The sequence below is a fragment of the Camelus ferus genome, chromosome 2 (genome assembly GCF_009834535.1).
Source record: "Camelus ferus isolate YT-003-E chromosome 2, BCGSAC_Cfer_1.0, whole genome shotgun sequence".
Lineage (NCBI taxonomy): Eukaryota > Metazoa > Chordata > Mammalia > Artiodactyla > Camelidae > Camelus > Camelus ferus.
Window position 1 is genome coordinate 73078896 of NC_045697.1, and position 23700 is coordinate 73102595.

At 34.1% G+C, this 23700-nt stretch overlaps 1 long non-coding RNA gene across 4 annotated transcripts in view; it reads left to right on the forward strand.

Moving 5' to 3' along the window:
* Positions 1–23700, forward strand: part of LOC116657636 — a 53539-nt gene that overhangs the window by 24312 nt on the left and 5527 nt on the right. Inside the window, exon 7 of one of the 4 annotated variants that reach the window (XR_004312832.1) lies at positions 4962–5014. The exons of the other annotated variants lie outside the window; for them this stretch is intronic. This is a non-coding gene — a long non-coding RNA (uncharacterized LOC116657636). Of the gene's footprint in view, positions 1–4961; positions 5015–23700 lie in introns of those variants that run through there. 4 annotated transcript variants of the gene reach the window in all.

Here is a 23700-nt window from a genome sequence, read left to right on the forward strand (position 1 = left end):
AGCTGCTGGTGATATATGCATTGGCCCAGCAAAGGGATTTTGGGCAAAGTACCAGCAGGTTCTCTCAGATAAGTCTGAGTCAAATCTTGATTTTTTTCTGCTGTCTCCTATGCATTCATTTCACTTCAGCAACTTATATCTACATTTCCTGAGCCTGTATCAGCCTAAGATCAACCTATGTATCAGATTTTCATTTCAAGCAATGGTGAATCTAACAAAAGAAACAAGGAAAAATTAAGGAAGCTTTGTATCAGGAGCCACTTCATCATCAACAGGAGTATTTTATAGTTGGTCCTACTTTAACTTGATGTGACAGTTGCCAGTCTCTGTGCTTACACCTTCCTACTATCATTTTCCAGTAACTGACATGCAGAATTATGCCATGTCTTGTACTTGTTGTACATCTGATCCATTTTGCTATGAAAGTCCACTTGTGTCTTGCTGTCTGGATCTTCACTGAATGTTTACCCTGACTTTTTGGATTCTGCCTAGCACTTACCTACTTGTGCTTACATCTTTTTTGAATGATTTCTTCGGTTAGGAGCTCATATTTCTCTGTGCACAATTAGGTATTATTTTCAGTCCCAGAGACATTACCCAGTCCTTTGGATCTGCTGAACTCTAGGCCCATGCTCCCCAGGTCCTACAGCCAGTTGCTCCCAGTGATGACAGTAGCTTTCTTTTCAGAAGCCCCATTATGGTGGCCTCCCTGTGGAGAGGGCACTAATTTATAATTACAGATAGCTATAAAATATTCAGAAATGTAGAGCATTTAATTATACAGAGAAAGGTGATCCTACAATTTTAAACCCTTGGAAATTCTTTACTTGCCCATTGCAACCCCCATAAATGTCCATAAGACCACACTCTGCAAATTAGAAAGTGAGAAACTACCCCTCGAGACAGCTGAGGTCTGGGTGAACCACAAGGAAATGCCTTCACCTGAAATCCAAATAATCAAGGTAAAAAGGCAGGGAACTCTGGTGAGCTTTATTCTACCTCGATGAGACCTAGAGGATCATGGATTTCATAAAAATAAATCTTTCACTTTTTAAAATTCTACACTAAGTGCACTGATGTCACTTATAATTACAAAATTCATTTGTAAATCTGCATTTGGATTTCCTGATAGAGAATAATAATAATAATAACAGCAGCAAAAGAATTAATAATAATAATAATAATAATAATAATAATAATAATAATAATAATAATACAGGAAGAGAAAGAAAAAGCAGCAGCAGCAGCAGCTGTCACTGTCACCACCACTAGCTGTGAATCGTCTCTTGGAATACTTGACCAAAAAATAAAGAATGAAAAACAAGGACAACAATAATAATGAATAGTAGTAGTAATTGTAATGATAATAATAAAAATAAATAATAATAATAATAATAATAATAATAATAATAATAATAATAATAATAATAATAATAATAATAATAATAAACAGTAAATCCCACAGCATCCAGACTTCTCTGGTGAAATATTTCATCCTGAGCTGCTAGCACACTTCTACGCGAGAAGAGCTTAAGTGTCAGACATATTGGGGACACACATACAAAAAATTCATGAGATATTTTTCTTGTAATTATTGGGCTTAGAATTTAGTAAGGAGAGGTGAAACATGACTAATATTGCCTGTGATAAAGTGTTACGTTTGATATATTATGCCCCCACAGAGGAACCAGACAAAAAGCATGAAGACAAGAATTCTACATGTGTCAGGAGGGAGGGTATAGCTCAATGGTAGAGTGCCTGCTTAGCATGCGTGAGGTCCTGGGTTCAGTCCCCAGTACCGTTAAAGTAAATAAATAAATAAGCCTAATTACCCCCTCAATAAATGATAAATAAATAAAATTTTTTTAAAGTAAAAAAATTTATAAAAAAGAATTCTACATGTGTCAAGTGAAGAAAGTTTTTATAGAGTGGGCAATTAAAGGTAAATCTTGAAAAACTTCTTTCTCCCTGTCCTCCCCATTTTTGATTAAGTAATTAAGAATTACTACCATTACCATTCTCTGTTGATTTGGGGAAGAAGAAATACACATAAGTTAGCTCTAGGGGTGAAGGAAAACAGAAGGTAGGGCATGGCTCTGGGTCAGCATGGAAGTGGTGGTGATGTTTGAGGTGATGGACCAAAATACAGAAGCTTTGAGAAAAGAGAGTATCGTACATCAGAGGAGGCTTCAAAATGAGCGCTTTCACTGCACTGGCAGGATTATTGCCTGAAAGCAGACAAATTATACCTAGAGTTACTAGTTCTGAAAAAAGAAGTACAATTAGCATCAAAAATCACAAAATTATTTTTCCTTTTAAAGTTGTTAAAAAAATGTATTATTTTGCCTAATGCATGTAAGAAACTAGCCCATTACTGTATGTATAGGTTTTTTAGAAAGCTGAATGAACACTTTCATTAGACAGATAAAATCTCCTGTGTTCATGGGGCTTACTCTCTGGTAAGGGAGACAATTTAAAATTATCCAGTATACACTCTTCCAGGTACATACCTATATGAGTTGTCCTTTGACATATGACTTGTGCTTTAACTCATCAAGAATATCTTAACGGAGATCATACCACATACTAGAGCTGCTAGATTCTAGGGGGAAATAAGAAGGAATCAGAAATAGATTCCACTCTGTAGGAAATACCAGTCCAGTTGGAGCCATAGGGCATATAATTAATAATTCAAAATGTGGAAAAGGTAAGAGCCATCAGAATATAGATTATACTACAGGATTCCTGAGGAGAAAAGGATGACATTTTAGTAGAAGAAATAAATACATGCTGATGGAGAAATTGACAAACCATCTAAATCTGAATAAAGTTCATAGTGTGGATACGTGCACAAGGGCAGAGTGGAAAGTGTGAATGAATAAGGCAGCGTATTAGTTTGCTGGGGCTTCTGTAACAAGTACCACAGATTAAGGAGCTTAAACAATACCAATTTATTTTCTAAAGGTTCTGAAGGCTAGAATTCTGAGATAACAATGTTGACAGGGTGGGTTCCTTCAGAGGGCCATGAAGAAAGGATTTGTTTCGGGGCTCTCTCCTTGACTTATGTGGTTGTCCTCCCCCTGGATGTGTCAGTGTCTGAATTTTCTCTTCTTTCTAAGATCCCAGTTGTATTGGATTAGGGTTCACCCTAATGACCTCATTTTAACTGAATGATCTCTGTCATTACCTTATCTCTAAATATGGTCACAGTTTTAGGTAATGGAGTTAGGACTTCAACGTACATTTTTTGGGGAAAACAATTGAGCCCATAACAGGCAATGAGGTGAAGAATTATGGGATATATAAAGAGAATGGTGAATTTTAGCTTGACTAAAACATAACTGCATAAACTAACATAGAAATCAGGCTGGACAAAGACTGAAGCCGGATTGTACAGGATCTTGAATATCAATCTAGAAAGTTTGGACTTAACTCCTCAAGCATTAGGGAACTAGAAATGAATCTGAGCAGGGGAGTAACATAATAAATATTTATCGCATGTTTACAGTGTGCCAGGCATCATGCTAAGTGTTTTACCATAACATTTTATTATCTCTCATTTTTATGTTTGCAATGATACTTTAACCAGGTTTTATTAGTTTTGTTTTACAGAGTAGTAAACTAGGTTAAAAAAAGTTATTATAGCTAGTGAATATTAGAGCAGGGAAACTTAAGTCTTCAAAAATCTGGCATCACATTCAGTGTATTTTTAAGCTCAGATCTTGTAGTTTTCATCTCTAAAATTTCAATTAGTGTTTTTTGTTTTTCAATATATCATCAGTGTCTCTGCTTCAATTTTGAAAATAAGGGATAGAGCCATTACTTTTTTATGTCCTTGGCCTATAAGTCTCATGTCTGTCAGTTCTGGGTCAGTTTCAAGTAATTGGTTTGTCTCCTTCTCATTGCTCATATTTTCCTGCTTCTTTGTGTGCCTGGTAATTTTTAATTGGATACTAGGCATTTCAAGTTTTACCTTGTAGTGTTCTGGATGTATTTTTATAAGGATTCTTGACCTTTGTTCTGGGATGTATTCAAATTCCTTAGAAATGTTTTGATCCTTTTTTGAGTCTTGCTTTTAAGATTTGTTAGGTGAGAGTGGAGCAGGGCTCAGACTAGGCCTGATTATTCCCCATTTCTAAGGCAAGACCCTCTCTGCACTCTACTCCATGCTCTGTATAGCTTGAGATTTTCCAATCTGGCTCGTGGCAACGGGCACTATTCTCCCAGGTGTGAACTGGGCACAATTGCCTCTAATCCTTTCCAGTGATTCTTTCCCTCACCTCAGATATTTCCTCAAATGTACATACTGATCAGTGCATTGCTGACTACTCAAGGGGTCCGTCTGCAGAAGTCTGGATTTCTCTCTTGTGTAGCTCTCTCCTCTCCAGCATCTGTCCTGAAAATCCAGGCACTTTGATCTACTTAGACTTGCAGGTCCATCTCCTCAGCGTGGTCTGCTCTGGGCTCCACCCCATCTCATCCTTCTTGTGTCATGGCCTGGAGACTCTCCAAGTCATGGGGCTGAGACATTTGTAGATCTCACTTCATTTGCTTCTAATTGCTCAAGGATCATCCTCCTTCATTTTCTGATGTTCACGCTCTTGCTAACCGTTGTTTACTTATTTTGTATGGAGTTTATCTGTTTCAGATGGAAAGGTGAATTTGATCCCTTTCATTCAATTTTGATCTGAAGCAACATCAGCCTAGGTATCCTTATTTTAAAATGTTGCTTTCCACATGCCTTTCAGGATGTAGGGTAGAAGAGTAAAGTGAGCAGTAAAGTCTTAAAATTAAAACATATTTAGACACATGCACCCCAATGTTCATAGCAGCACTGTATACAACAGCCAAGACATGGAAGCAACCTAAATGTCCATCGACAGATGACTCGATAAAGATGTGGTATATTTATACAATGGAATACTACTCAGCTATAAAAAATAAAATAATGCCTTTTGCAGCAACATGGATGGACCTAGAGATCATCATTCTAAGTGGAATAAGCCAGAAGAAGAAAGAAAAATACCATATGATATCACTCATATGTGGAATCTAAAAAAAAAAGGAAAACAAGGACACTATGAACTCATCTACAAAACAGAAACAGACTTGCAGACGTAGTAAACAATCTTATGGTTACCTGGAAAGCGGGTGGGAAGGGATAAATTTGGGAGTTTGAGATTTACAAATGTTAGCCACTATGTATAAAAATAGATTTTAAAAAGTTTCTGCTGTATAGCGCAGGGAACTATGTTCAATATCTTGTAATAACCTTTAATGAAAAAGAATATGAAAATGAATATATGTACGTATATGCATGACTGGAACATTGTGCTGCACACCAGAAACTGACACATTGTAATTGACTGTACTTCAATTAAAAAAAATATTTAAGGCAAATCACCAATGTAAATGTGTGTTACTGTGACAAAGGTGGAGCAAATAAGGAAGACAGTCTTACCTGCTCTCTTCTTCCTGGAGGAATTAGATGAATTACTATTGTTGCTGAACAGTGAGACATCTAGGACCCTGGGAATCCCACTCTGCTCCAGAACTAGTTTTTCAAGGAGGAACCTTCTATCCTTCCTTTCTTCTTCCTTTTATTCCTTATCTGAGCATGGGTTAATCTGACAGTCATGCCATCCTCAGCTTCTTTCTTTTCCTTGTAATGAAAACACCACTCTAAATGAGTAGGGCATCCAATATTACTTTAGTTGCCATTTAATAATAATTTCCTATTGTCACTTCGTGTTGCTAATGTGCTGAAATGAATTTCAATACCCCTTCCATATCTACTAGAAGCCCATTTATGAATACAATTCTAACTAAGAGCAATATCATAGAAATTTGGTGAGCATTTCTTTAACATACTAGAATAGAATTCATGGACACAGTCCTTAAGAATGATGTGTAATCTATCTTTCAAAAGTTAAATCATAGTTTCAATATATTAGGGAGTCTTGGTTTTTAAAATATAATTTCAAAATTTGATTTTAAATAGTGATTTTTATTTGAGCTCTCACTTTGAGGAAATACAGTAGTCTCTCGGTACCTGTGGAGGATTGATTCCAAGACCCTCTCTGGATACTAAGATCCCCAGATGCTCAAGTCCCTTATATAAAATGACATAGTATTTGCATGTAATATACACACATCCTCCCATATGATTTAAATCATTTCTAGATTATTTATTATACCTAATACAATGTAAGTGCTATGTAAATAGTTGTAAATACAATGTAAGTGCTATATGACTATTTTTCAGCCCAGGACAAATCCAAATTTTGCTTTTTGGAACTCCCTGGAAATTTTTTTGAGTATTTTCAATTTGTGGTTGGTTGAATCTGTGGATGCTGAACCCAGCCCACACAGGGAGCTGACTTCACATGTAGCATTTTGTATTCTCACATTTCTGGTCTCCATACAGACCTGCTCTCGAATCAGTATGTCCACTGTATTTCTTATTAGTAAGCTTTATGATAAAGGTTAGACACCTCTACAAACTGTATACTGACCTCACTATTCTGTATAATCTAGAAATCTTCTAATGGGAGGGATTTTTTGAATTATAATTAACATTGGAGACTGGATCTTATTTTGTTTTTCAATTAAATTGAGTTATATTGAATGAAAACTATATTTTGATCAATCACATAATTGTAATTTCTAACACTTAATATGTAAATCATGTATACAAAGTGGTGTCAATTTGGTAGCTCAAATATCTGAAGTCTGGGAAAAACACTTTTTTATTTTGAGGGGTTTTTGGTTTCCCCACTCAGAAGACACTAAAGGCAGGATTAATTGAATTCTAATATAGACAGTTAATACTATACAACTGATAGATATTGATAGAAATAATATACTTAATATTTATTTGATGTATTTAATATTTATTATATTAATAGGTAGGATAGCTTTGATATATATCAATGTTTGAATGATTAAAATGAATAGTCTTTGACTTTCCACACTTTGCAATAATGCTACAACTTCCTTTCACCAATAATTTTGGTATGCTCTACTCAATTAAGAGACTTTAATGGAAGTCTTTGGGGCTACTTTCTTAAAAATAGTACATTCTTTTTAAATATTATGAAGAGTTTCGATATCTTATTTTAGTGTATAAATGCACAACAAAAATCTTGCTCACATAATTGTACCGAAAGTTAAAAAATGATCTTTTTCCTTTAGCTTATTTATGCTTATATTTCTGGAGGCTAGGTTAATTGTGACATATTGACAAAATAAAAGCTTCACAATTTGTCTAATTCTTTTATTATTGAGCTTTTAAAATGTTAGGCCACAGATAAAGGTGTGCTGTAAGAAAGTAATCCCGTGTGTACGTTCCTAAACAGAAAATGAAGCAAATGTACTTTGCTTGCTTATGTTTTTACTCCCTCTCTGCCTGTCTTCTCTGTCCTTCTTGAAAATGAATGATTGAATAGAACGGCCTCGACATAGGGTCCGTTTCTCTTTGTGCCTTGTTCAATGTGAAGATCCTACAGCCTGAAGCAATATCTCCTTTAGAAAACAGGGAATTATTTAGAGAGTGCAGCCATCCTGTGATTGCAAGGGAGGATTCTAGGGTTTTGTAAAGGCAAAAATAATGCTTTCAAATCCACATAGATGTCATTCAAAGCTGAATGCTAAGTAGAAAAAAATTAAGCAGCCACAACTATTAGATCTTAGGCTGAAAGATGCTATAGAAGTTGAAATTTGCATATTCATTACCTAGTTAATAGTCTTTCAAACTAATAAAATATACCACTTAGAAGAATAAAAAAGATTTTGATTTTTTACACTTAAATTATTTTATACTTACTAAATAATAAATATGATTTTTATACTTATTAATAATAACTGAGACATTAAGAGAACTGTTAAAATGTTAATATTTTTAAAAAGTTACAGTGTTATTCATTCATGAATTAAAAAAGCATTGTTTTTTCATTGGCAAACCTTCTTTCTATTAGTCCATGCTTTCATTTCATTAAATCAGATTTTTGAGATGCTCTATCCAACTTGCAAATTTTGATGTGGCTTTGGTGGTTTATACTATTTCCTTAAGTTAATTGCAAGGTTTCCCAGGACCTAAATATATAAAAGCATATGACAGTAGCAAAACTAATTTGGCAGATTTGTTTCAAATGGTGTATGTGCTATGGATTTGGGGATCAGGTTTGGCGTATGAGAATTACATGCTATGACATTCAGTCACAGCCTTAGAATAGCAGGGCTATTCACTTTCATGGTCATGCAGAAAACCAGGCCAGGTCAGGCAAAAGCAAGGAGCTTTAGCACAGAATTAGAGGGCGATCTGGCTAGCTCTCTAAAGGGAAAAAATTGAAGTGAGGAAAGAGGAATGTTGGGGGGGTTGGGGGGTCGGTAGAAAGAAAAAGTAATGAATGAAGGGGTAAAGCACTGTTTTCAAAGAAATCACCCTGGAGATTACTAATTTCTCTAAATATTGATGCTTATGAAAATGAAAGTGCATAATAAATGATTCAAAGGATATTTGGAACTCTCAGGCACACATTTTTAATATCAGGTGGGAAGAAAAAGGTAAAATTTTGAGCATGAAAAATATTTTTATTAAAAAAATGTGATTCGTCCATGAGGCAGATTTCTTTAAGCTCTCCGAGTTCACTGTACACCCTCAGCAATTTAGTGGGCCCTGCCGCAGAATCATGATAAATCAATGAGAGGATGTCTTGAGCCACGGGGAATTAGCTGGCTCGCTTATGTATGAGATGATTCACAGCACTTCCACTCGGAAACCTGGAAACCTTTTATGAGACCACATGCTTGCTTGTCTGAGACACACCTAAGTCTAGGCAGGGGTAGCTTTAGTAGATTGTGTTAGTTTTCCCTGTGTTTTTTCCGCCTGACTGAAGGAAATTTTTTTCTAGACAAAACCTCTTTCCTTTTTGGGCAGGGACCTCTAAATTAATTCCTAGGTGTCTGGACCAGACCCAGTACTATAGATTACCATGAATATTATCAGCTCCAGAACACGCAAGAATTCAAATCTGACTAAGAGAAGGGAGTGGAGGAGGAGGTCTGCTTTTGAAATAATAGATATAACCAGAAATTCTCTGATGGAATCCACTAAGGGGCAGCTCCCTTGTGATACGCTCACAGTATTTTCTTCAGAGCCTGAAGCCTGTCGCAAGTATTCCCAGATACTATAGCTGTCCCTGTCACACTTCAGTCTAACCCATCAGAAATCCTGCCTCAAATTCCAGTATTATGCAGCATCCCACGTACCAGTGGAGGCTGTGAAAGGAAAGTAAATGTGGATCTTAGAGGGATTTTAGTATCAAGAGACTGGAAGACTGTTCTCAGAAGCCACAGAAATGCTAAGCTATTATATAAAACCATAGAACCTCTTTCGCTAGATAATTTTTATTATTTATTATTATTATTGTTGCTGTTGTTGTTATTTTTTCCTGAAAGAAGCTGAAATCATCCTGCAAGTGAAGAGCTTCAAAGGAAAGACAGTTACAATTTAAATAAAGAAAACCTAGAAGAGAAGACTTTTGTTTGTTTGTTTTAACATTTTTTTATTGAGTTTTAGTCAGTTTACAATGTTGTGTCAATTTCCAGTGTAGAGCATAATTTTTCAGTTATACATGAACATACATATGTTCATTGTCACATTCTTTTTCTCTGTGAGCTACCACAAAATCTTGTATATATTTCCCTGTGCTATACAGTATAATCTTGTTTATCTATTCTACATATGCCTGTCAGTGTCTACAAATTTCGACTCTCAGTCTGTCCCTTCCCACTCCCCTCCCCCTTGGCAACCACAAGTTTGTATTCTATGTCTATGAGTCTGTTTCTGTTTTGTATTTACGTTCTTTTTTTTTTAGATTCCACATATGAGCGATCTCATATGTTATTTTTCTTTCTTTTTCTGGCTTACTTCTCTTAGAATGACATTCTCCAGGGACATCCATGTTGCTGCAAATGGCATTATGTTGTTGTTTTTTATGGCTGAATAGTATTCCATTGTATAAATATACCATATCTTCTTTATCCAGTCATCTGTCTGTGGACACTTAAGCTGTTTCCATGTCTTGGCTATTGTAAATGGTGCTGCTATGAACACTGGGCTGTAGGTGTCTTTTTGAAGTAGGGTTCCTAAAAAGACTTTTTAAATGAAGATTATCAGAAGGAGAGCAGTGGCTGTTTTGAGGGTATGAAATCTCATTCAGTAGTGGCTAAGATTTAACAAAATTTACTGGGATGATACACTGAAAGTGAAAGAGAGTGTTGCAAAGAATTGTAGATCACACCATTATAAGAAATCGAGAAGTCAAAGCAGAAGCAAAGAAAGTACATTAACACTACCTCCCATACTTATGCTGTGGCTTACTTTATAGTAATAAACCGCTTTGCAGTGTTCCATCCCAAAGATCTGTCCACGTCTGATGTAGAGCAACAATGGTTAGAAAATGCTTTTCCACTAAGAAGCTTGTGCCTCCTGAGAAGGCCTTTGCAATACACTGTTAATCAAGTCTATAACACCTGTGCTGTCAAAAGTTTTTCTTTTCTAAAATTTAGATACATGGTAAAAAATACTCCCAGCAAGCTGTTGAGGGGGATCTAGAAGGGGATGGGTGGAGGAATGCCTGTGATTTTCTTCAAATTAACAAAATTTTAAATAGTACTGTCTATTGTAATCAATAGATGGCAAACATTTCTGGACAAGCATAAAATAAACATTATTGTCACCATGTAATTTCTGTTCTGTTGTACTAAATAATAATTGCAGTTAGCATATACCTAAGTCAGCAGAAATGTTGCCTGGAACCAATTGTTGGTATTTCTAATTCTAAAATGCTATTGACCCTTAATTGGCTGCTATGGAAAACATGCCTGGATGTCTTAGTAACTTTGTAAGAGACCACATTCTCCATCTTATTAAAACTAAGGAGTTCTTATTTGTCTTCCAGAATTATAATAGGATATAGGCTGTGCCATGGTGACAAGATATCCTAAAGCACAGCGGCTTAAACAAGGTAAACATGGATTTCTCTGTGATGAAACTCTCTAGGCAGATGATTTAGGCTTGGCAAGATACTCACAGGTGTCAGAGACACAAAGCTTTTCCATTTCTTTGGCTCTGACATCCCTAGGCTATTACCTCATCAGCCTGGTTGAAATTAGTCACAGTGCCCACCTTATAGCCCATAAGAGTGGTGAAAGAAGCACTTTATTTTAAGGCATGATTCAGAGGTTGCACATTTCAATTCTGCTCATATACCATTGACCAGAATCTGTCATGTGACCCTATCTGGCAAGAATGGAGACTGAAAATGTCATAGTTAGCTGGGTGGCCCACATATTTGATCATGATGCATATTTATATAGATGGAAAAGGGAATGGATATTGGCCAAGGCAATTGGCAATCTCTGAAACAACAATATTCACAGATTGAAGGTACAGAAATATGAATCAGATAGACATAGGTGCCTCTATTTAAAAAATTTTAAATCCCTCATAAGATTTTATATAGGCTCTGCTTTATATAACTAATAGCTGCTCTTGCTAGAGAAATGACTGCAATGTTTTCTTGATTCCAAACCCGAATGGAGCATGGTCACTGGAGAGTTTGCAGCCACACTGCATGCCTCTTATAAAGATCTGTCTTTATATTTTTGAAACTTTCTAATTTCATTTTGTGGATTTATGTTTTTTTTTATTTCTAATTTGTTTTCAATCAATTGTAGCAACTTCATTTTTTATAATATTGGAAATGTGAAATTACTTTAATGGCTAAATACTGGATAATTATCACCAACTATATGTCCAATGGTAGAAATAGAGAAATAGATATTCATCATCAAATATATGTCCAAGACCACATAGTTTTTGAGTTAGTTCTTTAAAATTTTTAAGGAAAAAAACAATATTGAAGCCATATAAACTATTGTAAAGCAGAGAAAAAGAAGGAAAATTCCAAATGATGCTAGGCTCATTTTAGAACACAAGTTCCTCATACAAGTCCTGTTCCTTTTTGTACACTCCTGCCTGAAGACATTGCCTTAAACATGGTGGATGCTCAACAAAACCTCAATGATCTGAAAGTCATTGACCATGTGAATATTGTTTTCATATTTAAAAAATTAGTTTCAAAATCCAAAGAGCCATGGCTTCTATTTATTAAGGATTATGATAATCACAGAGTTTTCATTGTCAGTGGTGGGGACACATTCTATCAGGGCTTCTTAGTTACTTGGTTTAGGTTATAACTTAGGTTATGTCTCTCTTGATCATTGAAAAACCTCTCTACTTTAGGTGATTTAGAATCAGACAACTGCTTACAGTCCAAAAATGACCATACAAGTGTTGTATAATCAAAATGCTATTTCCAAGAGGATAAAGATGTTTATCATTTTATCAATCACATGATTAATTAACATTTTAAATCAAAGTACAAAAGAAAACATAAAGTAGAAGTGGACTGTTCCTTCTTGTAAGGTTTACGTGAAGTTTATTTTCTTATACATTCAAAGTTCTGCTGAGACATCCATGTTCAAACCTCATTCCTACTCATTAGTCTGCTAAGAGCCATAAGGTCTGGAAGGGCCTGCTTTATCCTATCCTGACTACCAGAGCACGCTATCCACTTGATCAAAGACCATGTGGATCAACCATTTTTCTGAAACAAATCCTTCTTTTCACCATTTTCCTTGTCAATCTGCTTTTTTTGAGCTTCATTGTGCGACTAGATTCTTCTGTCTGGTAACCTTGAGTAACTAGCTTCCCTTATATGTTAGAACAAATCTCCTATTTGTCTTATTTGATTTTTTTGCAGTCCTCTTCTATCCAGAATGATGTGTCCATATACCTCAGCTAATGTTATATCTTCTGTAGCTGATTGGAAGATTTATAATTCTTTTAAAAGAAATAAAATGAATAAATGATTAACTTCCATACAGAGAATGCAATGTTTTACCAGTAGAAAATCAATTCAAAATTAATGTATATATATTTTATATTTCTTATAAGTTTTAAAAATGCTTTTCATGATTTATATCATTATTCTCTTACAATAGTAGCAACGTAAGAAAGCATGCAAAGAAGATATTTATTATCCTTGCTTTGGAGATAAAGCATTTGGGGCACAAAAAAATTCAATAATGGGGCCAAGATTACTGAATAAATCAAGACCATGATAGTATTAGAACTTAGGTCTTCTGATTATGACCTTGTAGATCATTCCACTAGATTGATAATCTCCAGTTTTTTATGTCTTTATGAGTAAAAATCTAATTCAGTATTTACTCCCAATAGATGCATATTTGTTTATAAGTTACATGCAGGTGCTATTACATTAATTTAGTATGTACATTTTACTTAGAAAACAAAAGAAATGCATAAAAATATAAAAATGGAAGAAAATAAAACTTTCATTTTTTTTTTTACATATTCTACTCCCTCTAGGGAAACTCCATTAACCTCATTTGGAGTCCCATCCACCATCTCTTGCTAAGTTAAGACATTTCAAATCTAAATTACACATAAAATATACTGATATTTTAAAGTGCCAGATTAAGAAAATGGGTATCCATTACTATGAAAATGTTTTCTCCTTTGTTTGCTTCTCTCTTTTGCATCGCTTCATTTATCCCTTCACTTTTTATCTTCATGAAACATAGTCATATTTTTCCTTAGGCTCCGGTAACAACAAATATTAAGGGAGCAGCTAGAAAATGTGTCCTCTTGGCCCATTTTCTAATGCCTTCTCCTCCAAATCACCTTGCTCGGAAAGATCTCATTGGTCTTTCTGGTTCTCTGAAATCAAAACGGCAGTGCTTGTCTTTGACCAGAAGTAACAGAGTGGGGAGTTCGTCTCATAATAAGTGAGCACCTCCGACACAGCAGAACGGCACCTGAGCATCAGGCAGCTGCTGTTGCGTGGTACAGCCTCCTCACTTTCAAGCAAAAGTGCTTGTGTGAACAACTGTCCAAAGTGCTGGATGAGGCCATTAGTGGCTAGCCTGTGTAGTGCAAAATGAATGTATTTCACTCCATTTGAGCTAAGAAAGCTTTGGAGCTGCAGTGACGTAAATTGGGCTCCATTATCACTTAGCAGCTCTTCTGGAATTCCATACCCAGTGAATAGTCTTTTAGTTTGGACTGGAGAAATAGCATTTCATAATAGCCTGTGCCATTTCAAGAGGTAATAAGAGTGCTAATGATTATATGGCTAGTTTAGGAAACCCACTTTCCACTGTTTGTTTAGCTAATATAAGAGTTTCTAAGATATTTGTGTAATATCCATGTTAACGTTAGAAAATTGTTCTTTAGCTGATGTTACCTACCAATCAGTCTTGATGTAATTATAGGCCTTAGCACTTTTTTTCAGGTATCTCGATAATTATTTGTAATCTTTCAATCTTTCATATCCACTGTCTTTAGTGAACAGTTAGCACATTTCAAATAATATAAAGTATACTTTACAAATATGTGTTATGTTGAGTCAAATGTCAATATAAGACTTCAGTTTTATAATCATCTCTGTATATTACAGAACAATAATAGCAGGAAAAAACCCTAAAGCCATATTGTTTTATTTCCTTGTATGCATATTCAAGTATAATTAAACATGAACTTTCTTTCACTTTGGTATGTGTCATTTCCAAGACTTCTAGGTATGATTCCAAATATTTTGCTATAATATTTCTTCAATTTTTATGCATATTTACAGTTATTCTTTTTGAGAAACTAAAAAAAAAATCATACGTTAGTTTATCGCAGGTTCTTACAAGAAACCCCAGTAAATGCAAAGGTCTCCTCTCGTTTCTCATTAATTCAAGTCCTCTTCTGAACATTTTATATATGTATTTGTTTCAACATTGCTGCTCTTTTAGAGTCTTTGGGGTCAATGCCATTTATTCTTCTTAGATAGCACTAGATTTAACATTGATTCCTAAATCCTTTCTTTTTATCCTTTCCCAGTGATTGTCAACTCTCTCTAAAAGTCTTTCATTATAGCACAGATTCAAATGTGATTGTGTGTGCTTTTAACAATATTTTTTTCTTGGAAGGATGCTGTCGTTGCTTTGCAAAACATGTGTACTTACTATTGCTAGTGGCTTACTGAGTATGATTTCCACATTGCATCTTTCCTTCCCCTTTAGTTCTCATTTCCTGTAATGTCTCAGTGATCTTTATAACACACTTGTGTTCTAATGCATAAAATTCAATTTTTTATGCGTGTAAACATCTTCCACATTTTCTTACACATAAGTTACCTAGATTCAATCTTTTAATCTTTAGCTTTGATCTTCAACTTCTCCATATTTTTCACAGTATTCCTTTTATATACCAATTTTTCCCTTTCCATTTCTTATTGAATTTTCAACAAAGTTTACATTCACACTGTTTTTATAAGGTGGGCATCTAGAATTTAAAATTCATTTAAAAATGGTTGACATGTTGGGACAACAACAAAAATGCTCTACACTAGAAAAAGAATTCTGTTTTTCTTTATAACTACTCACCTTCCTCCATGAAGATATATTTGGATTGGTTTTTGGTTTTGTTCATTTCTTTGCAAAATATAGACAAATGTAAAAAATCAACACTTCTTGCTATGACTGAGGAGATGGGGAAGTCCTCTCTCCAAAAGGCAGCTATATATTGTCACAAAATTGCCAAAATCTATTATTTCAATGCTTTGAAAATTAGCCAGAGGAATAGAAATGGAGACGTGTTCGTACTTGAACAACTGCTGAACTTTGAAGGAGAGCAGCAGAAGTCTGTGCCGTTCCCCCAGCTCAGTGTGGTGTTTATATCAGGACTTAGAAAAACTGTGAGGATCAACAACCTTTCTATCTGGAATGTTGGGTGATGTCCACACCCATCAGCGTTATTAGTGGAAGTGACTTCTTGAAGGCAAGCAAACAAGTTGAGAGCGAACTGCTTGGTTCTACTAGCCTAAGATTGTGGATGTGATTGGGCGAAGCATGTTACTGGCTGAAGCTGTGCCTGTGTCCAGCTGACACTAGAGTAGGTCCAAGCTATTCAGACACTCCTCGTCAACCCTGTGACTGCATGCATGTGTACAGAAGTGTAAAATTTGTAAAATTTGGGCAACTTGCAAATGATCTGACCACACACACAGATCCACCTGCAGAGGACAGAAACCTTACTTGTTTGAACTATTTGTGCACAACTTCTGTGTAATCACTGGGTGACCACTAAGTTACACAGACACAGGAGAATCTCCTAGGAAGCCAAGTTAAAAAAAAAAGAATAAAAAATGTCTGAACAGAGACATAAATGGCTACACACTGCAATGAAGACAGACATCACAGATTATGTCCAGGAAGTTCCAAAAACAAGAATCAAAAAATAAACAAAAAACTGACAGCTACTGTTGGAGCAAAATATCAAAATCTAGAGTTGCTACATTATATAATCAAATATAGAACATATATAGATCTATATCTATCTATCTATATATAATACATAGATATTATTTGTGAGTACTTGGTATATTATACTAGTTTTTCACAAAAAATTATGAAAGATGCAAAGAAATGGGAAATTGTCACGCATTGTCAAGGAATAAAAAAAAGCAATAGAAATATCCACCAATGATGTTGGATTTCCTAGAAAAAGATTTCAAATGTGCTGTTTTAAATATGTTTAAAGAAATAAAACCATGGTAAAAACTAAAATAAATTATGATAATAATGAAACGATAAATAAAAATTTCAACAAGGATATTGAAGTTATGAAAAATAACCAACTAATAATTATGTAGTTGAAGAATGCAAAAACTCAAATGAAAAAGATAGACTGAAAAGAGCCATGTTCCAAATGCTAGAAGAAAGAATCAATTAAAAAATAATGGCTAGTCATAAACGGTAACTGTGGGCTAATTTGAAACGTTTACAGGTGCATTTTTATCATTTTCTTCTAATTTTTTAAAAAGACATCAGATTGTATAAAGCAATTATAATAACACAATATTGTTGTTATAACAAATATAGACTTAATAAGTTACAATAATGGTCCAAAGGAGGAAATGGGGCTATTTTGGGGCAGTTATTATATTTTATCAGACCTAGTTAGTATTGAAGTATACTATAATAAATTAGAATACAGAATATTGTAATCTGTAAAGCAAATATTAAGAAAAAACTTAAAAAAGACAAGAAAGAATTAAAATGATACATGAAATATTTGTTTAGCACTAAAGAAATTAGAAACAAAGGAACAAAAAAGACAGGAGATATACAGAAAAGACACAGTAAAATGGTAAATGAAAATGCAACCACACAAAAATTAAATGAAATATAAATAGTCTAAACACCTTAATCAAAAGACAGAGATAGTAAACTGGATATAAAAGCAAAAATCCAACTATATGTTATCTTAAAAAAAGATATTTTAGACAAACAAAAACCATAACAATAATGGAATGCCTATAAATAAATAAAATTGACACTGGGATCATAAATTTTTCTAGAAACAGAGATATATATATTATGTACAAAACAGTCAATAAATCAGAAAGATATAACAATTATACTTGTTTTGTTTTGTTTTATAAATACTTTTATATTGAATCATATACTAATTAGAAAAAAATTTTATTGTTTAGAAACGTGTTTATATGTTGGTCAAATATCAACTTTTAATTTTCAAATTATTTTCTCAATTTTTAGTTACAGCAGTGTATACATCTATTCTGTTTAAACATAATATTTTCTGTTGTCTTTTGCAGGAAATTTGTCTTAAAAATATGAACCTTCTGTCTTTGGGATTAATACAATTATAATAAAATTAAAGACATAGTAAAATACTGAAAACATATAAAAAAGATTTTATTGACCTTAGATATACAGTACCAAACTTGCACATACTTAGTCAGCAGCCATGTTAATATCTAATTTAATTTCTATACACCCTACTTAAGAACACTTGCTTTTCATCTTATGTGAAAGAGAAGTTTGGGAAGAGCTTTTCTGTTACAAGAAAACTCTTGATCGTCTACCTTTTTTTTTTTTCACATATTGTCATATATCCACAGGTGAATCAATTCCTTTTGAAGACTTTTTTATTTTACATTTTTTACTTTTTTTTTCTTTTATCATTATTGTTCACTGATTTAATTAAATTTAAATGAAATTCAATATTTTTTGCTGTGATTACTGTCAAAAATGAGAAAAGACACAATTATTATAGATGTAGTTTAAGAGCACTCCACTATTGTTATGGTTTTTGTTTGTCAAACATATAAAGTTGAATAAATGAAAAACTGAATCTAGCCAGGAAGTTGTTGCTTCATATCTTTCTGAATTCAAATAAGTCATCTAAACAGATAAACAAAAAATCCAAAAGCAGTTTTTTTAAAATACCAATGAAAAGTAAGAAAGAAAGAAACACTGTTCCTCTAATTCCTAAATATATGTAGGCTTTAAAATGATTGTATATGCTCTTTGGATTTCAAGCTGCAAACGGTAGAGAGAGAGTAAGAGGAATGTTATACAGTTTGTCTGAATAATTTTCAGGGTTATAGGTAGCAAGACGAGGAAGACGGTAACACTATGTCATCCTATGTTTACTTTTTTTCTGATTTTAATTTAGAAGGAATAGATGAAGATCATGATTAGGAGAGGTGCAAGAATCTATACTGTGAAATGCTCATACTGAGTCTATTTCCTGGCAATCTGAATCTTCTTCCAGTGCAGAAAAAAATATATACAATTTCAATTCTTAAAGACACTACAACAGACTGCATGGTGTATAAGAATGACATGGCCATAGAAATCAATATAATAATGAACTCAAACTTCAACTTTCCTTCCTCTTTCATTCCTTCCTCCTTCCTTCCTTCCTTTGTTTGTTCATTCGTCCCTTCCTTCCTTCTTTACTTCTTGGTTGTAAAGATAGTTCTTTCTTTCTGTTCACTAACAGTATTTTGCACATACTATCACCTGGGATCTAGACCAGCCTCATATCACTCTAGCATAAATTCTCAGAAATACAAACACACACATGCACACACACACACACGTGGGTACTATGTAACAACTAAATACAATTCAAAAGAAGTTACTTTTACTAAGAAGATCCACAGGAAATGTATATTTTAAACATTGATTGTATTAAAAAGAAAATAAGCAATATCTGCTTCAGGACCTTAATACAGTAGGAAAAAATGACCTTAAACTATACACTGTACAACACTAGGAGAGATGGAATAGGATGATTTGAAATGCCATTAAGCAGAGATGCCTACCAACATAAATAAGGATCCACTGGATACAGTGATGAAAAGACTTGGTTCTTTCCATATAACTTTAATAGTGAGAAAAAAGTTTCGCTGTTAAGCTGGTGGTATTATTTTATCACTGTTGACTAGGATAATCAGGAAAGGATTCTTCTAGAAGTAACACTAAAACTAACTTCTTTAAAAAAGAGAGCTGTTTTAAAATGTACAAAACCTCCAAACCACACATAGTAAAGAGATACTACAGATATAAATATAGAGAATAAATAATTATAAGTTATAAGAAATTATATAAGAACTATTATATTAAAAAGATAATTTAAAAGTCAGACTGAAATATTCCCCGAATGAAGAATTTTTAAGTCTATTACATTTCTGAAGAAGAGAAAAAATATTAAAAGACATGAAATTACAGAAATCCTAGTGATAATTTTCAATCTGACAGATACAGAAAGAAAAACATCCCCAAATCCAAAGCTGAAAACAAGTTCCTTCAAGGAAAGACTTCTCTTAGACTTCACATAAAAAAGTGGATTTCACATGAAATCATTTTTACAAAGGCTCAAGGAAGGATTGTGAATGTAGAATTCTGTACCCAGCCAAGTTGTCATTGTCATCCATAATTGGGCAAAATTTACTGAAAGGTGTTTACAAATATGGTAAAGAATGTGTATTCCTGAGTTATTTTTTCTGAGTAAAATATTAGAAGAGATGCTCTAGACTATTAGTGAGCAGTAAAAATTAAGGAGCCAAGACTGCAGGAGCTAATCCTAATTAATTACTTAGATGTAAATCCAAATAATTGCTGCAGCTCTGACTAGAAAAGCAAATGCCAGAAGCCCATAGAAGTTATTTAAATGTAATTATATCTTTTAGATTACACTAATATAATCATATTAACATATAATTATATAATAGTTTAGATTTATTTTTCAAGAATAAATTAAGAAAATCTGAGAAAATCTGCAGAAAGCCAAGAGCATTAATTCTTCCTCTTTCATAGTGGAAGGTAAAATTTGTATTTATTTCTGGATTTTGATCAATTAGGAAATTTAGTTCAAAAATTTTTAAGGAATGTTTAAAGTCACTTTCCAAAATGTAAGAGAAATGAAGCAACTAAAACACTCCTCCCATGACAAAATATAAAACAGAGGCAATATTAAAGACACATATGTAAAAAGAATAAAATAGAAATAGAAGTAATACTAACAACATCATTTTGGTATTTTTGGTGATTACTTAATTCTACTAGTAGTTATTCAATCATGATCGTGATTACCTTTTTTTGAAAAAGAGAATAGAAAAAGAAAAAACTATGTACTATCTGGGAGGTTTAATTCTAGAGAGATGTGGAAGTTTAAATATAAGTGTTATATGAGTAATTTTATTAAAAAGAATATCCTCATATTGGGATCAAAAGTAAAACTATGGACATAATGATTATAAGAAAATCATTGTATTGACCCAAAATGTCACTGCTAACTTCCTGCACTAACTCTGTATTTCACTGGCACTTTTGCTCTTTGATTAAAACATGCCACACTTACTGTTCTAGGTTGGACAATGCCTTTCGCTTCAAATGCATGTCCACTTGAAACTTGTGAATATGACCTAATTTAGAAACAGAGTCTTTACAAATGTAATCAAGCTAAAATGAGGTCACTAGAGAAGGATGGGCCTTAGATCCAATACAACTTTATGTTGTAAAAAGAAGAGGGAAATTTGGACATGGACACACACACACACACACACACACACACAAGAGGCCATGAAGATGAGGCAGAAATTGGAGGAGTAAAGCTGAAGCCAAGGGACTCCACGTATTGTCAGAAATCACCTGAAGCTAAGAGAGAGGCATGGAACAGAGTCTTCCCTCTAACCTCAGAGAGGACACAGTCCTGCCAGCACTGTGATTTCAGATCTCTAGCCTCCAGAACAAATACACAATACAATTACATCAGTAATTTAAAATGAGACAACACTGGAGTGAACAATAAAATATGTGAAAATTCAATGAAGTTCTGGTTCTTCTCTTAAAAACTATTACAATGCTTCTCTAGAAGCATCAGATACCTTCCAAGTACTTTTTAAAATGCTATTTAACTAATTTCCTAAGCTTGTGTTTTAATCTATTAGGTAAACTGTAACCCTAGATGGTAAGTAATTCCCAAGATCTAGTTTAACTCCTTCCCCCCCAAAATAATTTTTGAAATGAATGCATTAGATCATACTTGGCCCCAAACCATCCTCTCATTTTTCTACCAAGGTACATCCCTTTCCTTAGGAATTTATTAATTCAAGATGTCATAGTGAATTTCATAGTCATTCCACCCACAACACCTATCTCAAGAATAACACACAATAAGTATTCAATATGTATTTTTTGAATAAAATAGATCCAGAAAAAAAAGATTTAAAGAGATGCATCGATCTGCACAGAGACGAATACACATACTTACTAGCTAGACTAAAACTGTGACTGATGTCTCAGACGTCCTATTTTAGCTGTCATGCTGGCATAGCACCTAACTTAAACTTCCACCTAGAAACACTGCCTTGAGTCCAGCAAGAAAATGACTGTGCCCTTGTCTTCTGATGGCCATAAATGACACAGAAGAGATAAAGATCTGTGAGTCTCTATAAACTTCTTCAGATCTACAAACTTGTTAGCATAGAGTTGTGCTCTGAAGCAAGGAATGCTGACATGTTCAGCAGGTGTAGACAGAGGCCGGGGACTGTGACGCGAGGAAGCCCAGAGGACAAGGTGGTGTCACAGGCTCAGCTTACTTAGGAAGAAGCCTGGAGGGGAGAGTACAGAATGGGCAGGAATGAAAAGATGGCAGTCCAAGGAAGAAGCGAGTATATTCATAATTTTGCCTACAGACAGCTTTAGATGGATTAGAAAGAGAAATACCCTTTTCATGTTAAAAAAAATAAATACTAGTGAGAAAACCTGGAAGGCCAGAGATGATTTCTATCCTAAGTAAGGAAATTGTCTAAAACTGTGTTTTCCAAAATATATTCCTGTGAATATTAGTATAATGGAAGTTTCTGTTAAAGAGGATGATACTGTGATTTTGTTTGGGAGTATATGTCATGTCATAAACCCCTTGAGATGACCAGAATAAATTTTAGCACTTTCTAGACACTGAGAAGTCATCAGTTTTGCATTGCATTTCTCAGCCTCCTTGCTCCACTGAATTCCTCGTCTGCTGCCTTCCTGCAGCTTTTTTCCCCCACAGGTAACTACTATCCCAGATAAGAGCACACTTTGGGTCGTACCAGTCCAAGAGTATGAGTAATTTTAGCTATCAAAGCTTTTATAATCTATTCTTTATATATTAAAAAACAAACGAACAATACAAGCCTTGTGCTTTAATTATTTAGAGATAATATCCAGGTAGCAAGACTGAGGTTAGCTGTCTAACACAATGTGGTCAAGATCAATTTAGAATTTTTTTGCTTTGGATGTAAAAATTTTCCAAATGCTACCAGGTGAAAATTACCCTGAAAATATTCATTCTAAAACCCCTGAAAATACTCCTAAAACCCAAGACAATGAAACAGATGTTAAAGGGGATACGTTTCTTTCAAGAATGACCAAATGACTATTAAAATAAAAGATAAACATAAATAAAATCGCTAGAAATGTTACCACTCATAGTAAAAAGCTTTCTTTCCCAAAGTTTGTGGCTAGAATCATAAAGCTCTACAAAATTGCATAGTGATTCTGTCACCATATCGATAAAAAAGGAGAAAAAAGAGAATCAACAACTGTGGTGCATAGCAATGGTTAAGGAGATGGGAAAAAAAAAAGAAAAAACTAGTATAATTCTGAAAAAATAAGTAGCTCATGGTTACAAGGTTCCTGTTGGAAAGTGCTCCAAGTCATAATACCTACAAAATCCAGAATAACCCTAATAAAACTAGAAAAAATTCCACAAGGACAAAACTTGGAAGAATCATTTCCAACTAAATAGATAATGTAACTTATTCTGTTAATGTTTCAGGTACCTCCCTATCTTCTTATGAATAATACAGACTTTATTCTCTTCTTAATGTTTTAAGTCTTTGTGGCTTCTCTACATCTCAAATGTGACAGTAGGAATTTCAGCAGGCATTCTGGCCATACTGTAAAATTGTTAACAGTCAGGGGAAATGTGAAACTAATCTCAGAATCAAATGACTTCAGAGCTTGATAGACTGGAGCAATTGCTTAATCCATTTCTTGAGAAATACTGGTAGGAGAAAAGTGCAAATCATGTCATGAATGGACTGGGAATAGGGCTGAAAGTGTGAAGATTTACTGGTGCACAGGTATCCACGTGAAAACAGACAAATTACAGCTTCTTGTGAAGAAAGGACCGTATGTCTTGTACGGTGCACTTCATCTAAAGATCATGGACTGATAGCTGGATAGCGTTCAGCTGGTATA